The 22,687-nt window shown below is 41.7% G+C and overlaps 1 non-coding gene across 1 annotated transcript; it reads right to left on the bottom strand.

The window, feature by feature from the left end:
• Positions 1 to 12,246: 12,246 nt before the first annotated feature.
• On the bottom strand, positions 12,247 to 12,353 carry LOC113000581 (small nucleolar RNA R71). The gene has a single exon (XR_003265914.1). It is a non-coding gene; the product is annotated as a small nucleolar RNA R71 (small nucleolar RNA).
• Positions 12,354 to 22,687: the final 10,334 nt, after the last annotated feature.

The raw sequence follows: 22,687 nt of genomic DNA, 5'->3' as shown, positions 1-22,687 counted from the left end.
ATTTTCATCACAGAAACAATTTTTTTCACTAATTTCAAGTGATCTCGAAATACCAGGAGGGCTGAACCTTTTTCTCCTTCACTCCTCCCCCTATTTATAGGAAAATAAGGGAGGAGCTTGCCACCCAGCTCGCCCAGGCAAGCTAGGTTGCTTCCTCCAGAAGCAACCGCCTTTTGGAGAAACATCCTGGAAAGCCCAAGTGGGCCTGGTTGCTACTTGCACCCCCATTTTTACTAAGTGCACCCCTTGCCTTTTTTTGGTGATTCTTTTTTCATAACGTTACGAAACTTTACGAATTTCGTAACGACACTTGTTTTCTTTCCGTAAGGTTACGGAACCTTACGGGCCATGTAATTACTCCTTTTTTAGCTTTCAGAATGTTACAGAAACTCACGGATTGTGTAACAATACTTCCTTTTGATTTCCGGCATGTTATAGAATTTCACGGATTGCGTAACAATGCTTCCTTTTGATTGTCGGAATGTCTCGGAACTTCACGAATTGCCTAACGATGGGTGCCAAGTACCTCGAAGTGGTCAAATGAAAGTTGCATGCCACCAAACAATGGTCCCCGGATGAAATTAGGGTATGACAGTTGCCCCTCTTTACTTGTCTTTTATTGGAGATAAAAGGGAAGTAAAGATAAGACATTAATTTCGTTCCTCTCTGTTGACGAAAGTCGAAGGTGACCATAAGATATCTCTGCATACAACTGACTCGCTGTCCCTGGGTGACAAAGGCGCAGAATTCGTCTATGCGCATTTACCACCCAACTTGCTGCTCTTGAATGATAAAGGTATAAATGCGGGACCAACTGGTTCCCGCATGTCATCGGGCCCGCCGCCTCTGGATGACAAAAGGTGCAGAAGACGACGTTAGTCTCTGCGTGCTATCATGCTTTGAGTCTTAGAGATAGCAAAAGAAAGTTTAAACGGATAACCACTCGGGTATCTCCGCATATCACGTGACTCTAGTGTCAGTATGACAAAAATTGTCTGCGTAGAAGATGACGTAAATCTCCGCGTGTCAACGGGCTTGTTGGCCGCGATTGACAAAGGGTGCAGAAGACGACGTTAGTCTCTACGTGCTATCATGCTTTGAGTCTTAGAGATAGCAACTTGGTAGTAACTCTGTATTTGTTCAGATGTTGTCTGGTCCAAAAGACCTTTCTGCATATTTCTTCTGTTTTCTTTCGATCCTTTCTTTTTTTTTCTTTCTCTCAATCTTTGATTGGGAATTTTCTCTTTTTGCTTTCTTCGGATTCTTTGATCGAGAACTTTCTTTTCTTCTTTTCTCTTCTTTTCTTTTTTTGTTTTCTTTTGAGGGAAAGGTTTATGGTGAGTTGGGATTTTGGCTCAAGGCTTGTAGAACGGCTGGACATGATATATGTCAGGGTTTGGTTTGGTTCAGGGATAAAAGGGGATGTCCCACATTATTTCCATGACACAAATGCAACAATGATGATTTGGAAATTTTATGCAAAACTAGTCATGCATGCACCTATGTGGACACTCAAGTGTCAAAAATTTTTGGTCATGTGATGCGAGGGCTCATAATTCATTTTCTCTATTTTAGTCAACCCAGTGTTTCCAAAATATGTTCTTTTATCAATTTGTGCATTCATCTGAGTCCATTTTTGGGTGTTCGGGAAAATTGCCACAGCATTCATCCTTCAGTGTATACACATTTTTCAAAAACTAGTTATGATCAGTGAATTTTTTCAAAGAAAAGTTGGAAATTATCTCTTTTCACAAGCATGTTGGTTTTTCAGCTAGACAACTTATTTTTCTCTTTTCTCTTTTTCTTTTATCATTTGTTTATTTCTTTTTCTTGTTTGTTTTTGTTTTTTCCTTTTTTTGAGGTATTTTGCTACCTAAACACGTGCATTTTTTTGTGAGGTATTTTTGCTATATACATGCATATCCAAGGTATCTGGCTACCGAAACATACATATATATATACTTTGTGAGGTATTTTTGCTATATACATGCATATCTAAGGTATCTTGCTACCTAAACATACATATATATCTTTTGTGAGATATGACTACTTTTCGAGCTTGTGCTTGTTTTATTCAAATTCCTAGGATCATGAGCAACTAGGTGTGTCCTACTATAACTTGCGAAACATAAGGTGATCAAATAACAAGCAGGAATTTAAAAGTTACTAGGTTGCCTCCTAGTAGCGCTTCTTTAACGTCTTGAGCTGGACGCCTGATGACTTGTCGGTCACGGACCTAGTACTTTGCTTACCTTTGGCTTTGGACTTGGTCACCTATTGGTCGGCCATGTGTCGTAGGCAATACTCTAACCTTTTTGTGGATGAGCTGAGGGGCTCTGGGGGTGGCGGTGGTGCATTTGTTGCCTGTTGTTGGCCATCCCTAGGATGTTGTGGTGTCTCTCCCTCTGCCTGCCTGGGGGTGCAATACTTCTTGATGAAAGCCCTGTTAATAGAGGCTTGATGACCTTGTTGGGGGTGACGAGCACTCTGTAGAACTGACAGAGTACCGTAATCAGAGCTAGAAACCCTAAGACCCTGTTGGACTTCTCCGGGTCCACTGGGTGTCTTGCGGGCGCGATCCCTGCAAACAATAGATGACATTAGAAATCAGTTGAGAGAAGTGCATACTTACCTATGTCACAACGGCATGACCTTGCTGGGGGGGACGGGCACCCTGTAGGACTGACAGAGGCCCGTAACCATAGCTGGAAACCCCAGGGCCCTATTGGACTTCTCCGGGTCCACTGGGTGTCTTGTGGGCGCGATCCCTGCAAATAATAAATGGCATTAAGAATCAGTTGAACCATATGCATACTTACCTATGTCGTGACGGCACAGACCAACCGATACTTTCGCAGGGGGGAGATCGGCATTGTGGTCGCTGGGCAGAATGTTGCTAAGTAGCAGCGTCATTTATATCTGTGTAAGAGTGGTCATGTTAGTGCGCATGATCCACACTCGTGTCTTTGCAGCGGCACAGGTGAAATCTTGCCCCGGTATGTATAGTAGCTGCACGATAGCCTCCTCCTCTGGTTGTACTTGCATAGGTGGCCCTCCTCCAGGATCAGGGGGTGGCTCAGGAACTGATAAAAGGAAACTACTGGTCCCTTAATCGGGAATGCAAGTCTCGGTTAAGCATTTAAGGGCAGAGGACCTTAAATTCTCTTCAGGTGCGGATGTGGAATCCACTGAAGGCGAGGGCATGAAGCCCTCTGAAGGTGAGGACGTGTAGTCCTCTGAAGTGGAGGACGTGTAGTCTTCTGAAGGCGAGGGCGTGAAGCCCTCTGAAGGTGAGGACGTGTAGTCCTCTGAAGGTGAGGACATAAGCCCCTGATGGCAAGGACGTGGAGTCCTCTGATGGCGAGGACGTGTAGTCCTCTAAAGGCGAGGACGTGTAGTCCTCTGAAGTGGAGGACGAGTAGTCCTCCGATGGCGAGGATGTGTAGTCCTCTAAAGGCGAGGACCTGTAGTCCTCTGAAAGTGAGGGCGTGTAGCCCTACAAAGGCGAAGGTACATGACCCTTTGAAAGCGAGGACGTGTAGTCCTCTGACGGTGAGGGCGTGTAGCCCTCTGAAGGTGAGAACGTGTAGTCCTCTGAAGATGAGGATGTGCAGTCCTCTGAAGGCGAGGGAGTGCAACCCTCTGAAGGTGAGGACGTGTAGCCCTCTGAAGGTGAGGATGTATAGTCCTCTAAAGGCGAGGACGTGTAGTCCTCTAAAGGTGAGGACGTGTAGTCCTCTGAAGACGAGGACGTGCAGTCCTCTGAAGGCGAGGGAGTGCAGCCCTCTGAAGGTGAGGACGTGTAGCCCTCTGAAGGTGAGGACGTATAGTCCTTAGAAGGTGAGGACGTATAGTCCTTTGAAGGCGAGGACGTGTAGTCCTCTAACAGCGATAATTCATGCAACCTTATCCTATCTTTTGCAAATCTTTCCGGGATCTCCCTCAGAGTGTATGTTCTGTTTGATTTAGTCACTTGACCATTTTGGAGTGACGACAATGGAGCCGTTTGACGTTTAATCAATCCATATAAATTCCAGGGTTTGTCCCCCCCTTTTTTTGTTTAAAAACATTGACGGGTGAGAACTTTTGATCTGCCCCTAGGTTCGCTCGAGGCTCATGCACAGTGCCCCTCATTGCCCCAGTGTAAGGCTTTGAGGTACCAATTGTTATCTTTCATCATGACCTTGTAGTTGGGAACCTATTGGGTGAGAACTTCTAATCTGCCCCTAGGTTCACTTGAGGCTTATGCACGATGCCTCTCACTGCCCCAGTATAAGGCTTTGAGGTACCAATTGTTGTCTTTCGTCATGACCTTGTAGTAGGGAACCTATTGGGTGAGGACTTATAATCTACCCCTAGGTTCACTTAAGGTTTATACATGGTGTCTTTCATTGCCCCAGTGTAGGGCTTTGAGGTATCAATCATTGTCTTGTTTTCACAACCTTGTAGCAAGGAAGAAGCGATTGATTCTCAAAAAGGACTTTCAAGGACGAGAAATAGTTGAAGGATTTTTCAATTGATGGATTAAGTCAAATGACTTCTATTCTTGATAACTCACTTCTCTAGGGACGATAAAATGAGGTCACATGAATGTCTATATTTTTACTTGAAAACACAGTCAATCAAATTCCTTTTTTTCTTCTTTTATTTTGAAACTTATTTGTTTTGAACTTTACCCATTGTTTTATGGCACCCCCACCAAATGTGTAGCACGAGTAATTTCTGATTGAACGGTCTTGGAAGTCAACACTCAGGAGTGCATGTCACTTTGAGCAAACAAACCAATGGCTTACACTCACATTTCAGTGGAAGTTGAATAAGCAAAGATGTGTTTGTGAAAGGATGAGAGAGACAAGGATGTCAAATTCATCCATTATTTAGCATTGTAATTGTGGTTTACAATAATGGCATAAACTTGAAAATTCTGATGAGTCATTAGAGACATCTAACAACAGTTTTTAAAATTGCTCCATGTGTGGTGTCTTTTGTCAATGTCAGGACTCATACGCGATTCTCCTCAAATTTCAGCTAGCCCGCATCAATTAGACTTTGCACCTTACGCTTCAGGGTCATACAATGCTCAATGGCATGTCCCGAAATTCCTGCATGATATGCGCATGTTGCGTTCGAGTCGTATCCTCGGAGAAATGGAGGTTGAGGAACCTTGGTTGGGGTTATGGCTACCATTGAACTATCGAGTAGATATGGGATTAAGTTAACATATGACACTGGAATTTGGGGTGAATCCTACAGGCTTTTTGCTGCAAAATTCCTTTTTTGGTTGGTGTTTTGGTTCGTTCTAAAGGTGGTGTTTAGCATTGGTTGTGTGGTAGGTGGGTTTTGTGGTTGATTTAGGGATGGCCTTTGTGGATAACTGGGTGGTAGGTAAGGAGAAGGGTTGTTTATTGGCTGAGTAATGACATTGTTTGGCTGGTGGGAAGTTTCCATGTAGGAACGACAATCGCAGCATGGGTTTATCCTTCATTCTCACCCTCCCAGTTTTCTCATTCGTCCAAGTAGGATGATTAAATTTGCCTCTTTTTAGACTCGCTTCGATCCTTTCATCGACGAAAACTAAATCAGCAAAGCTTGAAGGTGTGTAGCCCACCATCTTTTCATGGTAGAACACTGGTAATGTGTCTACTATCACGGTTATCATCTCTCTTTCCATTATTGGGGGTGCCACTTGGGCTGCCAGGTCTCTCCACCTTTGGGCGTATTATTTGAAAGATTTGTGCCCCTTTTTGCACATGTTTTGTAGTTGCATCCTATCCGAAGTCATATCAAAATTGTACTGATACTGCCTAACGAAGGCAACCATTAGGTCCTTCCAAGAATGGACTCGGGAAGGTTCCAAGTTAGTGCACCAGGTAACAGCTACCCCAGTAAGACTTTCTTGGAAGAAATGTATCAGCAGTTCCCATCTTTTGCGTATGCCCCCATCTTTCGACAATACATCTTTAGATGGTCCTTGGGGAAAGTAGTCCCCTTGTACTTGTCAAAGTCCGGCACCTTGAACTTGGGAATGACCATGTTTGGGTACTAGGAACAACTCTTCTAGGTTAGCAAAGGCATAATCTTCGCCTCCTTCAATGTCCTTGAGCCTTTCCTCTATATGATCCAACTTTCCCTTTTCAGCCAAAGCAGGAGGGGCTCTTCCCACCGCAAAATGCAAGGGTTGTGGTTGTGGGCGAAACTGAGGGCCCTCCAAAGTGTTTTGCAGGGGTATGCCACCAACTGCTTGCCTTTCAGTGGCATATCCGAGGCAGGGCTCGAAGTCGGCTAGATTGTGGTGGGGAATTTCATGTGTCTCCCCCATGGGTCAAGAGACATGTGCATGATCAAATTGAGGTTGTTGGCTTTCAATGAGTATGGGAGCGGAGTTATTGACATCCTCCTTGGGAGGCGATCCATATGGCGGGAAGGCGTGCTTGTTTTGAATTTGCGCATAATGGGGGCCGCCTGTACTTTTCAAATCTTTGCCTACCCTAGCTGAGGTTGGATGATTCATTTAGTTGAGATCAGATGGGGGCATCGGGTTCACCTTAGCAACAGCGCTGGTAGCGGCAACTGCAACCGTATTGGCTTCCATTATCTTCTTCATGCTCATCATGGCCTCCACCATTGTGGCCATTTTCTCTTTCATGGCCTCCATGTCGGCCTTCATTTGCTCTTGCACCTCCTCTACTTCACCCATTACTCTAGCTCTAGCACGGGTTCGGTAAGGGCACCGTAAAGCATGTTCTTTTCTTTTTTATAACAATGATTAAGTTTGTTTTTCTTTTTTCAAGGAAAGAATGTAATGAACAATGCAACCAATGAAAATCATGGATGTATGTGAATGATGCACAGTTGAAGTATTGCGAATTTTTATGCAGGACATGGGGTTGAATCAATTTAGATTTTCAACATGGTCTATGACATCTTTGTCAAGGTGAAACTGGAAGTAACAAGGACATCAGCAGTCCTAAATGTGTTTGGCAATAGACAAAGCAGCGATGTAACTCGATCCATCTTTTGCCCCAATTTATGCAAGATGGTTACTTCCATGCTTCAACTTGACTTGATGAACCTTTTCGTAAAAGCATGAGCTTGGTTCAACAACATTTCATAGGGACGAATGACTCGGGCATACTTTAGGCTATGCATGGAAAATGTAATTATGAAATTAGGATGCCCGAAGAAACATCATTTCCTAGTTAACCATGCATTAGGTACCATGTTCACTCATTTTGTTTTTAAGTGAAACGGGTTTATGATCCCAACATGGTTGGCTCATGGTACTGAATATATGCAACCAAGAATGTATCATGAATTTTCATGCTTCCCTTTTTGTTTTTTTTTTGTAGAGGAAAATGCAAGGATCACGCATGAGTGAACATGAAAACAAAAGGTTTGTAGTTTGTAGAACAAAAAGTATGTTGAACGCATATGCATGATGATGCAATGACTCATGCAAAATGTGATGTTGGAATATGATAACGGACAAATGCAGGAACGATATGTTCATTATGATGCCATGAAGAGATGTTTATGCGATGCATGATATGAATGCATGCTAGAGATGAAATGCGGGAGTGATTTGATTCGCACTGATCTTTGGAGTAAAAATGCGGGATAAACTCATTTTATTCGGAAAGTTTATAATTAGTCAAGATCTGAGTGACAATACAAACTTCCTAGCGGTTTCTAATTATATGGGCCATTAAGTCTATCATATGCTGACAATAGCTGAGAAGTTCGTGGATCTCCTCGGAGGCGGAGTAGGTGTCCGCCATTGCTTTGGCCTTGGCTAGTAATCGGGGAAGTTCTTGACTCCCGTTCAAGGTAAGAGCAAATCGGTTCATCCACATTGTCGCTTCTTGATGTAACGAGTCGATCACCCTTGCTCTAGCCTCCTTTTATGCGTACACTCAAGCATACTCGTCTGCCACTTTGTGCTCATGGGCCGTGGCTAGATTTAGTTCTTCTTGGTACTTGCTGACGATGGCTAGCATGTTGGTCTCTGTCTCGCATAACCGCTAAGACAAGTTTCTTTTGGACCTTGAGCAAACCTTCAACTCATCTTTCAAGATCAAACTGTCTACTCGCGATTGGTCCCTTTCCTCTCTCTGGAGCTTAAGCTCGTTGTTGCTGCCCCACAGAGCCCCTCGGAACTTGTTCTGGCCGTGCTCTTCCCTATGAGCCCTCTTGGTCTATTGTTCCAAAGCATTGGTGGTAGCTATATTTATATCTCTCAGTTCGGCATTCTCCTTTCAGATTTTAAGAGTTGCTGATTTGAACCTTTCTTTGACTGTTTGAGCTTGCTTGAGTTCCATCCTAAGGGCCTGCACCTCTTCATCTTCCTCCGGTGCCTCAACTTCCTCCTTTTTAGCGGTTCTCAAACTCGGGAGCCAATCCAAACCTTGCACGTGGGCTTTCAACCACTTACGGTAGCCACCGATGGGCCCATTGTTACTGCCCCTGAGTTCTTTGTCCTTCTTTTGCAACACCTCCCATGCCTTGCAGATCTTCTGAAGTGTCTCCACATTGGTCTTATTGAAGCCTCGTGAAATGACAGGCGCGAGCTCATCCTCTAGTGGCGCCCCTCTCATAGGGTAGCCAAGTTGTCTTATAGCAAGAACGGGGTTGTAGCTGATGCAACCCCTCGTCCCCATCAAGGGAACATTTGGAAATCCTCCACATGAAATAAGAACTCCGGTTCTTCCTTCCTTCAATCGAGGGAACCAGTTGACAGATGCTCCTTCTTTGCTTGCTAAGAGTTGGTCCCAATTTGCCCCTCCTTTCTCTGTGCATGAACAGTGGCTTTCTAGCGGGCAAGCATGCCTCACCTCTTGGCGAAAAAGGTGTGAAACTAACCATACATAAAGAGCTGGAGTACAGCAAACAATCCTTGTATTGCTCTTTTCACATCTTCGGTCGAAGGTGTCATATAGGTCGGCTAGCATAGCGACAACCGAGCTTTCCTTATGGTTATGATAGGCGAGAAAAGCGTCAATCGCTGCCAGGTCCACCAACCCATCCACATTCGGAAAGAGGGCTCCTCCGAAAATCAACAGTGTGAGAAAATCTATGAACGGGGCCCACTCACCTTTACCTACCAAGATTCTTGCTTTTTCCTCCAAATATTTTCTCGGTATTCCAACCACCCCATTTTCGACATGCTTCCTGTGGTCTAATTCCTATGCCGAGATTTGGACTATCTTGGACATTCTAGCTAATGAGGGATAGAACTCTGTGAAGAGGTATGGTTTCCTCCCCCCTAGAGGGCATCCTAGGATCTCTTCAAATTCTTCCACCATGGGTGATAGCTGGAAGTCCCCAAAGGTGAAGTACCTCAACGGCTGATCATAATACTGGGCGAGGGAGGCAATGGCCTCTGTGGAGACTTCTACCATGGCTAGGTCCCAGATTTTACCGTAAGCTTTGCGAAAAGCTTGCCGCTGGAGCTGACCCATCAACTGCCCTAACTCTTTTAGACTGGTGATCCCTAGGCTCTTGACCTTTACTTGATAGAACCTCTTTTTAAGTGAAGGCATTTCACTTGATCCTATGCATATGACACAGATGCAATTTATGAATACGGGAGCCCGGGAAATTGTCTCCTTCTTAGATACAACATCTTGGAGTAGCAAAGTGCCCAACGTATGTATTTAAGAAGGTGACTGATGTGCCATCATTTTCTTCTATTTTCTAAACCCTTTTTGCACCATTTTAATTACTGATTGGTCTTAATTGTCAATTAATTAGGCAGTTTTATTATTTGGTCTCATTTAGCTAATTTGATGTTTTTAATCTAATTTTAGGAATTAATGAAACATTGGGCTTAATCCGGATTTTGGTTGTGGACTTGAAGAGGGCAAATAAAGCAGCGCTTACCTTAGTTAATTTTTAATTAGGAAATTTCGCAATTTTATTTTATGTGGTTTAGTGTTTATTTCGTTTTCGGCCAGAGTATTGTAATAGGGCCTAGTGACTTTGAGTGACTCTTTTTAAATAGCAGCCTTGGGATTCGTGCAAGGCATTCTGTTATGCCATTCATTATTCAGAGCTTTGTTTAGGGTTTTAAGTTCTTTCTGTTCTAATGCTACTGTTTTCGTTCTTAATGCAATTTCCCATTTCCTGCTTCTAATTAAAATTTCGTTCTTGTTTCTTCTTCTACTTTCATTTACGTTTTTGTTTTCATTTTCGTTTCTGTTATTTACGTTTCTGCTTCATGTTTCATTTACGTTTTCTGTTTGAATCTATGGAAGGCTAATCATTCTGGTGTTGTTTCCTTCTGAGGAAGAAGCCCAACTCTCTTTGAGGTTTCATTTATAATGTGGTTCCCTGGCAGTTTTCCCTTCACTAGTTAACCCAATTTCGTGAACATTAATCAGTGCAGGCTTCGTGTTCGATTAATTGCCTCTGAGCCTAACTTGCGTTCATGCTTAATGGACGAAGGGCTAACTGGTGTATGTGGTGCCTAATCACGTATTGACAACCCTAGGTTGATTTTCGCTTAGTAAATTGAAATAGGGTTGGATTAAGTGGTTACTGTTAGGGACGAATTCTCCATAACTCAGGATAAGAGAATGGCTTCTGAATCAGAGGAAACAACCCATTTTTAATATTATTAGTTTTGTATTCCAGTTTACTTGTTCTGCTCCTTAAATCACAAAACAAACAAACCCCCCCCCCCCAATCGTTACTGTTACTGCAAGTATATTATGAATATTTGGTTTATCATTGCTCGTTGGGAAACGACCTAGGATCACTTCCTAGTTACTGCATTATCATGTTTATTTGATTCGGGTACGACCTCGATCAAATTTGGCGCCGTTGTCGGGGAGCAGTGTCCAAAGGTTCATAATAGCTAGCTAGTGTTGTGTGTTTAATTCCTTCATGTTTTATGTTTAATTGTTAGTATTGTGTTAGTATGTGTGTTAGTGTTGTTTAGTGTCCTGGTATTTTGTTTAGTGTGTGTTCTGTTTCAGTTTTCCTATTAAGCGCTTCCCCTGTTTCAGTTTTGGGTGTTTTGCTGTGAATAGTGTTTTGCGACGGACTTAGCAACCACTTTTGCTTGCGGCAAAACAGAGTAGTAGTAGAAATCAAGTAGAGATGGATTTTAGCGACCACCCATGCTGAATTATTTGAGATTTTTTGTTTTAGTAGCTAGAGTTGTTATTTTTGGCTGAATTTTTTTGTGGTAACTTCTTTTAATCTATATTTTGTGGGAAAAATAGCTAGAGCCTTTAGTTTGGTCAGATTTGAAAGTTCCAAAAAAGTAGCAAATTTTGTGTTTGTCGAAACTTCAAACGGCCATAACTTTTGCTCCGGTTATCAGAATCGCAATTATTATATATGTATTTGGGGTAGAAAAAAATTTCCTACGCCGTGGAAGCCTGCCATAGGCCGTCTGAGGTCTCCATCGTCCAAAAATAGTGATTCTGTCAATTTCAAGTTTTATTCACTTATTTTTCTTAACCTACCATTTTTAGCTTCCATAGTTAGACTTTGAATTTTTTCCTGAAATTTTTTGTGCTATCTTCTCATCATTTTATAAGGTTGCTCACAAAATTTCAAGTCATTTGGATATCATTTGAGGGTAGCTGTAGTTCAAATCTGCACCTTTATTTACATGACAAAGCAACTAGTTGTGCATGCTGAATGTAGTGTATGACTAGAGGCAATCCATCTGACTTACAACCCTTTGATCCTGAGATAGATAGGACATTTCATAGATTAGTTAGGCATCATTTTATACCTTTTGATCATCCTGAGCATTCCATTACTGGTGAATCTGTGCATTCTGTTATTGGTGATTTTGAACATCCTGATTTTGAGCATTACAATTTTAAGCATTCTGATTCTGAGCATTCTGAGAACATGGTACAACCTCCACCTCGTGAGAGGACTCTAAGGGAAATGGCTGCACCTGATTTCACCTACGAAAGCTTGTGCATCCAATACCCTGATGAGGATGTCCCATATGTTCTTAAAACTGGACTGATTCATTTGCTTCCAAAGTTTCATGGCCTTGTAGGTGAAGACCGGCACAAACATTTGAAGGAATTTCATATTGTCTGCTCCACCATGAAACCCCCAGATGTCCAAGAGGATCATATATTTCTGAAGGCTTTTCCTCATTCTTTAGAGGGAGTGGCAAAGGACTGGCTGTATTACCTTGCTCCAAGGTCCATCACGAGCTGGGATGACCTGAAGAGAGTATTCTTAGAAATTTTTTTCCCTACTTCCAGGACCACAACCATCAGGAAGGATATCTCAGGTATTAGACAACCCAGTGGATTGAGCCTGAATGAATACTGGGAGAGATTTAAAAAACTATGTGCCAGTTGCCCTCACCATCAGATTTCAGAGCAGCTGCTTCTCCAATATTTTTATGAAGGACTCAGTAATATGGAGAGAAGTATGATAGATGCTGCCAGTGGTGGCGCCCTTGGAGACATGACTCCTGCTGAAGCCAGAAATTTAATTAAGAAGATGGCTTCCAACTCCCAGCAGTTTAGCGCCAGAAATGATGCTATAGTCATTAGAGGAGTGCATGAGGTAGCTACAAACTTAGCTGCATCATCTGAAAGTAAGAAGCTTGAAGGCAAACTGGATGCATTGGTTAACTTGGTAACCCAGCTGGCCTTGAACCAGAAATCTGTACCTGTTGCAAGGGTCTGTGGTTTGTGCTCCTCTGCTGACCACCATACAGACCTTTGCCCTTCCATGCAGCAACCTGGAGCAATTGAGCAGCCCGAAGCTTATGCTGCTAATATTTACAATAGACCTCCTCAACCTCAGCAGCAAAATCAACCTCAGCAGAACAATTATGACCTCTCCAACAACAGATACAACCCTGGATGGAGGAACCACCCTAATCTCAGATGGTCTAGCCCTCAGCAACAACAACAACAACCTGCTCCTTCCTTCCAAAATGCTGCTGGCCCAAGCAGACCATACATTCCTCCACCAATCCAACAACAGCAACAACCCCAGAAAAAACCAACAGTTGAGGCTCCTCCACAATCTTCCCTCGAAGAACTTGTGAGGCAAATGACTATGCAGAACATGCAGTTTCAACAAGAGACCAGAGCCTCCATTCAGAGCTTAACCAATCAGATGGGACAATTGGCTACACAATTGAATCAACAACAGTCCCAGAATTCTGACAAGCTGCCTTCCCAAGCTGTCCAAAATCCCAAAAATGTAGTGCCATTTCATTGAGGTCGGGAAAGCAGTGTCAAGGACCTCAACCCATAACACCTTCCTCATCTGCAAATGAACCTGCCAAACTTCACTCTACTCCAGAAAAAGGTAACGACAAAAATTTACCTAACAATTTATGTGCAGGTGAATCTTCCACTGGTAATTTTGATTTGCAGAAGCAACACATTCCTCCTCTTCCATTCCCTCCAAGAGCAGTTTCCAACAAAAAAATGGAAGAGGCAGAGAAAGAGATCTTGGAAACATTCAGAAAAGTAGAGGTAAACATACCTCTACTGGATGCAATAAAGCAAATTCCAAGATATGCCAAATTCTTGAAGGAGTTGTGCACTAATAAAAGGAAGCTTAAAGGAAGTGAACGAATTAGGATGGGCAGAAATGTCTCTGCACTGATTGGTAAATCTGTTCCCCAAATTCCTGAAAAATGTAAAGATCCAGGTACATTCAGCATACCTTGTATTATAGGGAATAGTAAGTTTGACAATGCCATGCTAGATTTAGGAGCTTCTGGTAGTGTTATGCCTCTGTCTATTTTTAATTCTCTATCTCTAGGTCCCTTGCAGTCAACTGATGTGGCAATTCATTTAGCTAATAGAAGTGTTGCGTATCCTGTTGGTTTCATAGAAGATGTCTTAGTTAGAGTTGACGAACTGATTTTCCCTGTTGATTTTTATATTTTGAATATGGAAGATGGATTTTCTCAAGGATCAGTTCCCATCATTCTAGGCAGACCCTTTATGAAAACTACTAGAACTAAGATAGATGTTTATACAGGCACACTATCCATGGAGTTTGGTGATATAACTGTTCATTTTAATATTCTGGATGCTATGAAATACCCATCTGAAGATCTTTCTGTATTTCGTGCTGAAATAATTGACCATGTTGTTGATGAATACATGACTGATCTTTACTCTAATCTGCATACCTCTCACTCTTCATGCATTCAGTCTGAAATTGTACTTGATCATATGTCTGAATTTGATGCTGAAAGTGATATTGATTGCATGTCTGGTGGTGGTGTTTTACCTCTTGAGATTGATTTTATAGAGTCAGATAGGACTAACCATGTTTCAGGAAGTACACATACCTCTGACTTTCTTTATGAGGTACAGGCTGAGAAACCATCTCCTTCTACCACTACCCAGCCAACCACACCAGAATTGAAGCCTCTGCCATCAAATTTAAAATACGCTTACTTGGATAATAGCAAAAGTTTTCCAGTGATTATATCTGCCTCCCTTATTGATGAGCAAGAGGAGAAGTTGTTGTCTATTCTCAAGAAGCATAAGAAGGCTATAAGCTGGACCCTGGCGGACATTCCTGGTATTAGCCCATCCACATGTATGCATCGAATAAATTTAGAGGATGGAGCTAAACCAGTAAGACAGCCACAGAGAAGACTCAACCCAGTGATTCTTGATGTAGTGAAGAAGGAGATAACCAAGCTTTTGCAAGCTAGAATCATTTATCCTATCTCCGACAGCCAATGGGTGAGTCCTGTCCAGGTAATCCCGAAGAAGACCGGCCTCACAGTGATCAAAAATGAGAAGGAGGAGCTGATTCCTACTCGGGTGCAGAACAGTTGGAGAGTCTGCATTGACTATAGGAGGCTGAACCAAGTTACCAAAAAGGACCATTTTCCCCTGCCATTCATTGACCAGATGCTTGAGCACCTGGCAGGTAAATCTCACTATCGTTTCCTTGATGGTTTTTCTGGTTATATGCAAATTACTATTGCTCCTGAGGATCAGGAAAAGACCACATTCACCTGCCCCTTCGGCACTTTTGCCTATAGGAGGATGCCTTTCGGCCTGTGCAATGCCCCTGGTACCTTCCAGCGGTGCATGATTAGTATTTTCAGTGACTTCTTAGAAAATTGCATAGAGGTGTTCATGGATGATTTCACTGTGTATGGATCCTCTTTTGATGGTTGTCTGGATAGTTTGGAAAAAATTTTGAATAGATGCATTGAAACTAACCTTGTTCTAAATTTTGAAAAATGTCATTTTATGGTTGAGCAAGGTATAGTTTTAGGCCACATTATTTCCAATAAGGGTATTGAAGTAGATCCTGCAAAAATTTCTGTTATTTCACAATTGCCTTACCCATCTTGTGTGTGAGAGGTGCGATCTTTTCTTGGTCATGCAGGATTCTACAGGCGCTTTATAAGGGATTTTAGCAAAGTAGCCCTTCCACTGTCCAACTTGTTCCAAAAGGAGGTGGAGTTTGACTTTAATGACAGATGCAAAGAGGCTTTTGATTGCCTCAAAAGAGCGCTGACTACCACCCCCATCATCCAGGCACCCGATTGGACAGCCCCTTTTGAGCTTATGTGTGATGCATCAAATTATGCATTGGGGGCTGTCCTTGCTCAGAAAATTGATAAATTGCCCAGGGTGATATATTATGCTTCTAGGACTTTAGATGCTGCCCAAGCGAATTATACTACTACTGAGAAGGAGCTTCTAGCCATAGTTTTTGCTCTTGAAAAATTTCGATCTTATTTGCTTGGTACCCGCATTATTGTTTATACTGACCATGCAGCTCTAAAGTACTTGTTGAAGAAGGCTGATTCTAAGCCTAGGTTGATCCGATGGATGCTCTGGCTTCAAGAGTTTGACTTGGAGATCCGTGATAGGAGCGGAGCACAAAATTTAGTTGCTGATCATTTGAGTCGGATCGAACGAGTATCGGATACGAATTCACCTGTTCGTGATGATTTCCCGGATGATCATTTGTATATACTGTATAGTATTTCTGACTCTCTTTCTACTCCCTGGGTTGCTAACATTGTCAATTATTTGGTTGCTTCTGTTTTTCCTCCCTTAGCATCTAAGGCCCAAAAAGATAAAATTAAAAGTGATGCTAAGCATTTTATTTGGGATGACCCCTACTTGTGGAAATTGTGTAGTGATCAGGTCATTAGACGATGCATTCCAGATCATGAGACTAACTCAGTCCTGCAGTTCTATCATTCTTCCGCACCGGGAGGTCATCTGGGTGTTCAAAGGACAGCTTGCAAAGTGCTTGATTGTGGTTTTTATTGGCCCACCATCTTTAAAGATGCGTGGAAGATCTGCAGCACTTGTGAGCAGTGTTAGAGAGCAGGAAAGACACTTACATGGCGACAACAAATGCCTCAGCAACCTATGCTATTTTGTGAGGTGTTTGATGTCTGGGGGTATAGATTTCATGGGCCCTTTTCCTGTCTCTTTTGGTTATGTTTACATTCTCCTTGCAGTTGACTATGTTTCAAAATGGGAGGAAGCCAAGCCCACTAGAACTAATGATGCTAAGGTTGTTGCAGATTTTGTCAGGTCTAATCTGTTTTGTAGGTTTGGAGTACCTAAAGCAATTGTTAGTGATCAAGGAACCCATTTTTGCAATAGAACAATGCATGCCCTGCTTAAAAAGTATGGGGTGGTACACAGGGTATCCACACCATACCACCCCCAGACCAATGGACAGGCAGAAATTTCTAACAGGGAGATCAAGAGAATTTTAGAGAAGATTGTGCAGCCAAGCAGGAAAGATTGGAGTACCAGGCTTGATGATGCTCTCTGGGCACATCGGACTGCCTACAAAGCACCCATAGGAATGTCTCCTTATCGGGTTGTCTTTGGAAAGGCATGTCATCTTCCAGTGGAAATTGAGCACAAAGCATACTGGACAGTGAAGACTTGCAACTTCTCTATGGATCAAGCTGGTGAGGAAAGAAAGTTGCAACTGAGTGAGTTAGATGAAATCCGCCTAGAAGCCTACAAGAATGCCAAGTTCTACAAAGAAAAGACCAAGAAGTTCCATGATAGCATGATAGTTAAGAAGGACTTCATGGTTGGGCAAAAAGTGCTATTGTATAATTCTAGGCTTGGACTCATGAGTGGTAAGTTGAGGTCTAAGTGGATTGGTCCTTTTGTTGTTACTAATGTTTTTCCTTAAGGTACAGTTGAGATCAAAAGCAACTCCACAAACAAGAGCTTCAAGGTCAACGGACATCGACTTAAGCCATTCCTCACGAACCCTTCTTTAGTGGACGTAGTGGTGGAAGAGACTTCCTTACTCCACCCTACTCTTCCTCCACCATGACTTAGGGAGTTCTTCTTTTCCTATCTCCTTCTTTGCTTTTATTACACTTGTCCAATTCTATTTGATGGTTTAATTGTTTTAATCTCTTAATTGTGCTACATTGAGGACAATGTGTTGTTTAAGTATGGGGGGGGGGGGGGGGGGGAGTGTTCTTTGGTTTTTGTTAGTTTTGTTGGTTTTGTTAATTTGTTAGTTGTGTTAATTTGTTAATGTTGATTAGTTTCGTCGGATTTTTAGTTTAATATTTTGGGTCAATTCTGTGTGCATGTACGACTTTGCATGTTTTTCTTTGAATCATAGGATATGTTCAAGAAATGGGTAATTTTTTTGAAAATAAAAGTTTTTGACATTTTGTGACTTGAAATCCTTGATTCTCCTCTACATGTCATGATAGTTTTGAAAGCTCAATTTGAAAGTGATGAGTTTACCTTTGTGAGAATTTGAGCCATCCATCATCATAATCATTTGGTGTGTTTTGCCCCATTGATTGCGTGCACAATAGCCTTGGCTTGATTCTTGTTGATGCTTCCTAATTCACATGCATATTTGGATATGATTGAGGCATTTTTGTTCTTATAAGCTTCTAGCCAAATGGACTTACCTTGACTTAATTCCTTTGAAAGCCCTTTTGAGCCTTGTTTCCCTTTCCTTGTTTTGAAGCTCACTACAAGCCTTAAGTGAAAAACCATGATATCACCATATCCTTAAGGAATTTTGGAGCTTTGGAATTGTTTTGGGAATAAGTGAGGGGGGTTTTTGTTTCATTGGATAACATGTTTTGTTGGCCATGCTTCATGATATATTTTGAGCCATACTTGATATACATTGCATATTGGTTAAATGTTGGACATGCTGAATATGATGCTGTTTCTCAAAAGGCTACAAAGCAAAAAAAAAAAAAAAATCGAAAAAGAAAAAGAAAAACAGTAAAGTTGAGTGAATGAATAAGAAAAGAATGATGAGACTCTTGGTTCTACTCTTTATGTTTAAATTTTATCTTTACTTCTTTTTATTTTCTTATGTTTTCTTAATATGCACTTATTCCCCATTGCTCCTCTATTCCTTTGGGATTCAGCCACTTATTCCATATTTTTCCATACCTTGTCCTTGGCCCCATTACAACCTTAAAAGACCTTTTGATCCTCATGTGCTTGTGTTTATGGGTTGATTGTCAATCTTAGAATCTTGCCAAGTTTATGTGGTGTTTGTTTTCATGGGTGCTTTGAGGGTAAATAGTAGCCTAGACACTTGAGAGATAGAGTGTATATCTTGTGAGGCTTTATCACTTTTCATTCTTGAGCTGATTAACTATTTTGCCATGATTGGGTTGCTTGGATGATTTTCATGAATGTCTTGACTTTTCGGATCTCCTTATGTTAGATGTTACCCATTCCTTTCATTCCTTGATGTTCATTGAGAAATATGTGAATGTTTTCGTTTGCCTCTCTTTGATATCCTTGGATTTTGTTCTTTGTTTCATTTTGCCCAGGAGTGCAAAAGGCTAAGTATGGGGGGTTTTGATGTGCCATCATTTTCTTCTATTTTCTAAACCCTTTTTGCACCATTTTAATTACTGATTGGTCTTAATTGTCAATTAATTAGGTAGTTTTATTATTTGGTCTCATTTAGCTAATTTGATGTTTTTAATCTAATTTCAGGAATTAATGAAACGTTGGGCTTAATCCGGATTTTGGTTGTGGACTTGAAGAGGGAAAATAAAGCAGCGCTTACCTTAGTTAATTTTTAATTAGGAAATTTTGCAATTTTATTTTATGTGGTTTAGTGTTTATTTCGTTTTGGGCCAGAGTATTGTAATAGGGCCCAGTGACTTTGAGTGACTCTTTTTAAATAGCAGCCTTGGGATTCATGCAAGGCATTCTGTTATGCCATTCATTATTCAGAGCTTTGTTTAGGGTTTTAAGTTCTTTCTGTTCTAATGCTATTGTTTTCGTTCTTAATGCAATTTCCCGTTTCCTGCTTCTAATTACAATTTCGTTCTTGTTTCTTCTTCTACTTTCATTTACGTTTCTGTTTTCATTTTCGTTTCTGTCTCATTTACGTTTCTGTTATTTACATTTCTGCTTCATGTTTCATTTACGTTTTCTGTTTGAATCTATGGAAGGCTAATCATTCTGGTGTTGTTTCCTTATGAGGAAGAAGCCCAACTCTCTTTGAGGTTTTGTTTATAATGTGGTTCCCTGGCAGTTTTCCCTTCACTAGTTAACCCAAATTCGTGAACATTAATCAGTGCACGCTTCGTGTTCGATTAATTGCCTCTGAGCCTAACTTGCGTTCATGCTTAATGGACGAAGGGCTAACTGGTGTATGTGGTGCCTAATCACGTATTGACAACCCTAGGTTGATTTTCGCTTAGTAAATTGAAATAGGGTTGGATTAAGTGGTTACTGTTAGGGACAAATTCTCCATAACCCAGGATAAGAGAATGACTTCTGAATCAGAGGAAACAACCCATTTTTAATATTATTAGTTTTGTATTCCAGTTTACTTGTTCTGCTCCTTAAATCACAAAACAAACAAACCCCCCCCCCCCCAATCGTTACTGTTAGTGCAAGTATATTATGAACATTTGGTTTATCATTGCTCGATGGGAAACGACCTAGGATCACTTCCTAGTTACTGCATTATCATGTTTATTTGATTCGGGTATGGCCTCGATTAGTGACACAGACCCTCCGTTGGTTTGTTAAAGAGAGGGGATCAAGACAGAACCCGTGCGTGATGCATATGCGAAAGGCGCAACACGGGAATGTACATAGTATGATAATATGCACAAAATATAAGCAAAAGGGTACATGACACTTATGCATGGTGGTGTGAAAAAATGGCACGCAACAAGTCCGCTTCGTGCCCCTATTCAAGGGGCCTATATGGGAGGGAGCTAACTAGGCTTTTAGTGATAATTCCCAAGGTGGTCAGATCTGTCTTGATGGTCTTTAGAGGTATCATCCCCTTTGAAGAACATATCGCAGCAGTAGGGACTACTAGCAACAATATGTTATCAAAGAGAAAAACTCTAGATGAGGGTTCACTGTAACCAAGCAAGTCGGAGACCTAGCATGATCACAGATTCACCTCTACTCCTTATGTTCCCACGAGCCCGGGTATAGGGCCCTTTTTTCAACTCGTCGTGTGTGCAAATAGTGTTGGTGTTTGTGTGCATCAAATGAATAAATATTTACCTCATGCATACATTTTAAAACACACTAAAAGCATCAAAGAGTTATATACACAAGAACATAAGAAAAATAAAGGGAAACCAACAAAGGAGAAAGTCATGATAAAACATTGCACAAGATTAAATGGCCTAACTCTCTAAAAACAGTCCCCAGTGGAGTCGCCAACTGTCGCAACCTACCCTTCGGCGGGAGGGCGACGCGTGACTCGCGGGTGCGTGTTCCAAGAAAGGAATACGCACGGAGTCGCTACTGTCATACCCTAATTTCGTCCGGGGATTATTACTTGATGACATGCAACCTTTGGTTAGCCGCTTTGAGATACTTGGCGTCCTTTGTTGCACAATAAATGAAGTCCCGAGACGTCTCGGAAGTCAAAAGGAAGCAGGCTTGCGCGATCCGTGAAATTCCGTAATGTGGCGGAAGTCGAAAAGAGGTGTTTTTGCGCAATCCGTGGGTTTCCGTAACTTTTTCGAAAGCTAAAAAAGAGTAAATACATAATCCGTAAGGATTCATAACCTTGCGGAAGGAAAGTAAGTATCGTTACAAAATTCGTAAAGTTTCGTAATGTTACGGAAAAAGAATCACCAAAAAAACAGCAAAGGGGGGTGTATTTAGTAAAATGGGGGGTGCAAATAGTAACTTTCGAATCTGGGCCATTCTAGAGGTTTCTGGGCAATTTCTTGCTTAAGGTTGAAGCAACCTAGCTCGCTTGGGCGAGCTGAGCTCGCCTGGGCGAGCTAGGTGGCCACCACACCCCCCGTTTTGTTGAAAAATGGGATTCCGGGGCTTCTGGGATACCCGTAATGCTTCCGTAAAATTCCCATAATCCTAAATAAGCATAATTAACTTAATACGGGTGAGATAGAAGAGAAAAAAAGAAGAAAATCAAGTCCTATATGCTTCTGTAAGGCTTCCGTAACTTTTCCGTAAATTACGAAAGAAGGGGGGTGAACTTATCAAAATTGGGGGGGGGGTGCAAATAGCAATTTAGAAAATTTGATTTGGACCTTCCAGAATATTTTTTGAAGCTGGATTGCTTCTGGAGGAAGCAACCCAGCTCGCCTGGGCGAGCTGGGCGGCAACCTCCTCCCCTTTTTTCCTATAAATAGGCTGAAGGGGGCTGTTCTAAGGATCCCGAATGCCCCTGGTGAGGTATTTCAGCTGTTTTGGGTGAAAAAATTGTTTCCGTGAAGAAAATCCAAGCCAAGGTGCTTCCGAGAGGTTTCCGTAAGCAAATCCGTGAAGGTTTTCCTCCGTTATTCACCGTTCTTCATCCGTTCTTCGTTCTTCAACGGGTAAGTTTCCAAATCGAGCTTTTCAATTCCTTCTATGTACCCGTGGTGGTCCCCATTTGTTTTGTGTATTTTTATTCTTGTTTTCATTCGCTTTCTATACCCCCTTTTGACGTGCTTCAGTCATTTATTTAAGTTGTTTCTCGCCTAATCTAAAAATAAAATAAATTTCCACCGTTCATTTTAATTGTAGTATTCGTTAATTTTTGTTAAAATGAATTCCGATCGTTCGGTCGTGCCGTAACCACGTTGGAAATCAAAAAAGAGGTAAAATAATAATATAATAATAAAAAAATATCTTTTAGTAAAATGAAGCACAAAAATCAATCGGACGTTTTCTCTTTGGGATTTCTCATTCTTAATTGAATTGACTAATAATTAAAAGTGAAACTAAGGCTAAAATCAACTCGCCTAGTCAAGCTCGTCCACAAAAATAGGGTTTTGAAAGTTTATCATTTCAGTTTCTAACCAAGTAAAATGGATCATTTTTAAGGTCCAACGCCTTAAAATGATCACCTTTCAAGTAAAAAGAATCACTTGATTCACGCTTAAGAAAGAACTACGTAGGTTTGATTTCCTCTCCAAAGGAGGGTACGTAGGAGCAAAAGCCCCACTTTTGTTGACCTCAAAAAATAAAAAGAAACAAAAGTTAAGATAACACAATTCCACAATTCTAAAAAATAGGCTGTTGTCCTTTGAGACAAACGTGAGAGGTGCTAATACCTTCCTCAAGCGTAAATACAACTCCCGAACTTAGAATTTTCATTTTGACCGGTTTCCTTCGGTTTTCCCGACGTTTTCCACAAATAAACGTTGGTGGCGACTCTGCGCATCTTTCCTCCTTTGGAAAGCGCACCCGTGAGCCTCGCCCTCGCTCGCCCGCGAAGGGCACGT

Source organism: Glycine max, chromosome 19, assembly GCF_000004515.6.
Source record: "Glycine max cultivar Williams 82 chromosome 19, Glycine_max_v4.0, whole genome shotgun sequence".
Taxonomy (NCBI): Eukaryota; Viridiplantae; Streptophyta; class Magnoliopsida; order Fabales; family Fabaceae; genus Glycine; species Glycine max.
This window is presented reverse-complemented; position numbering and strand designations above follow the sequence as displayed.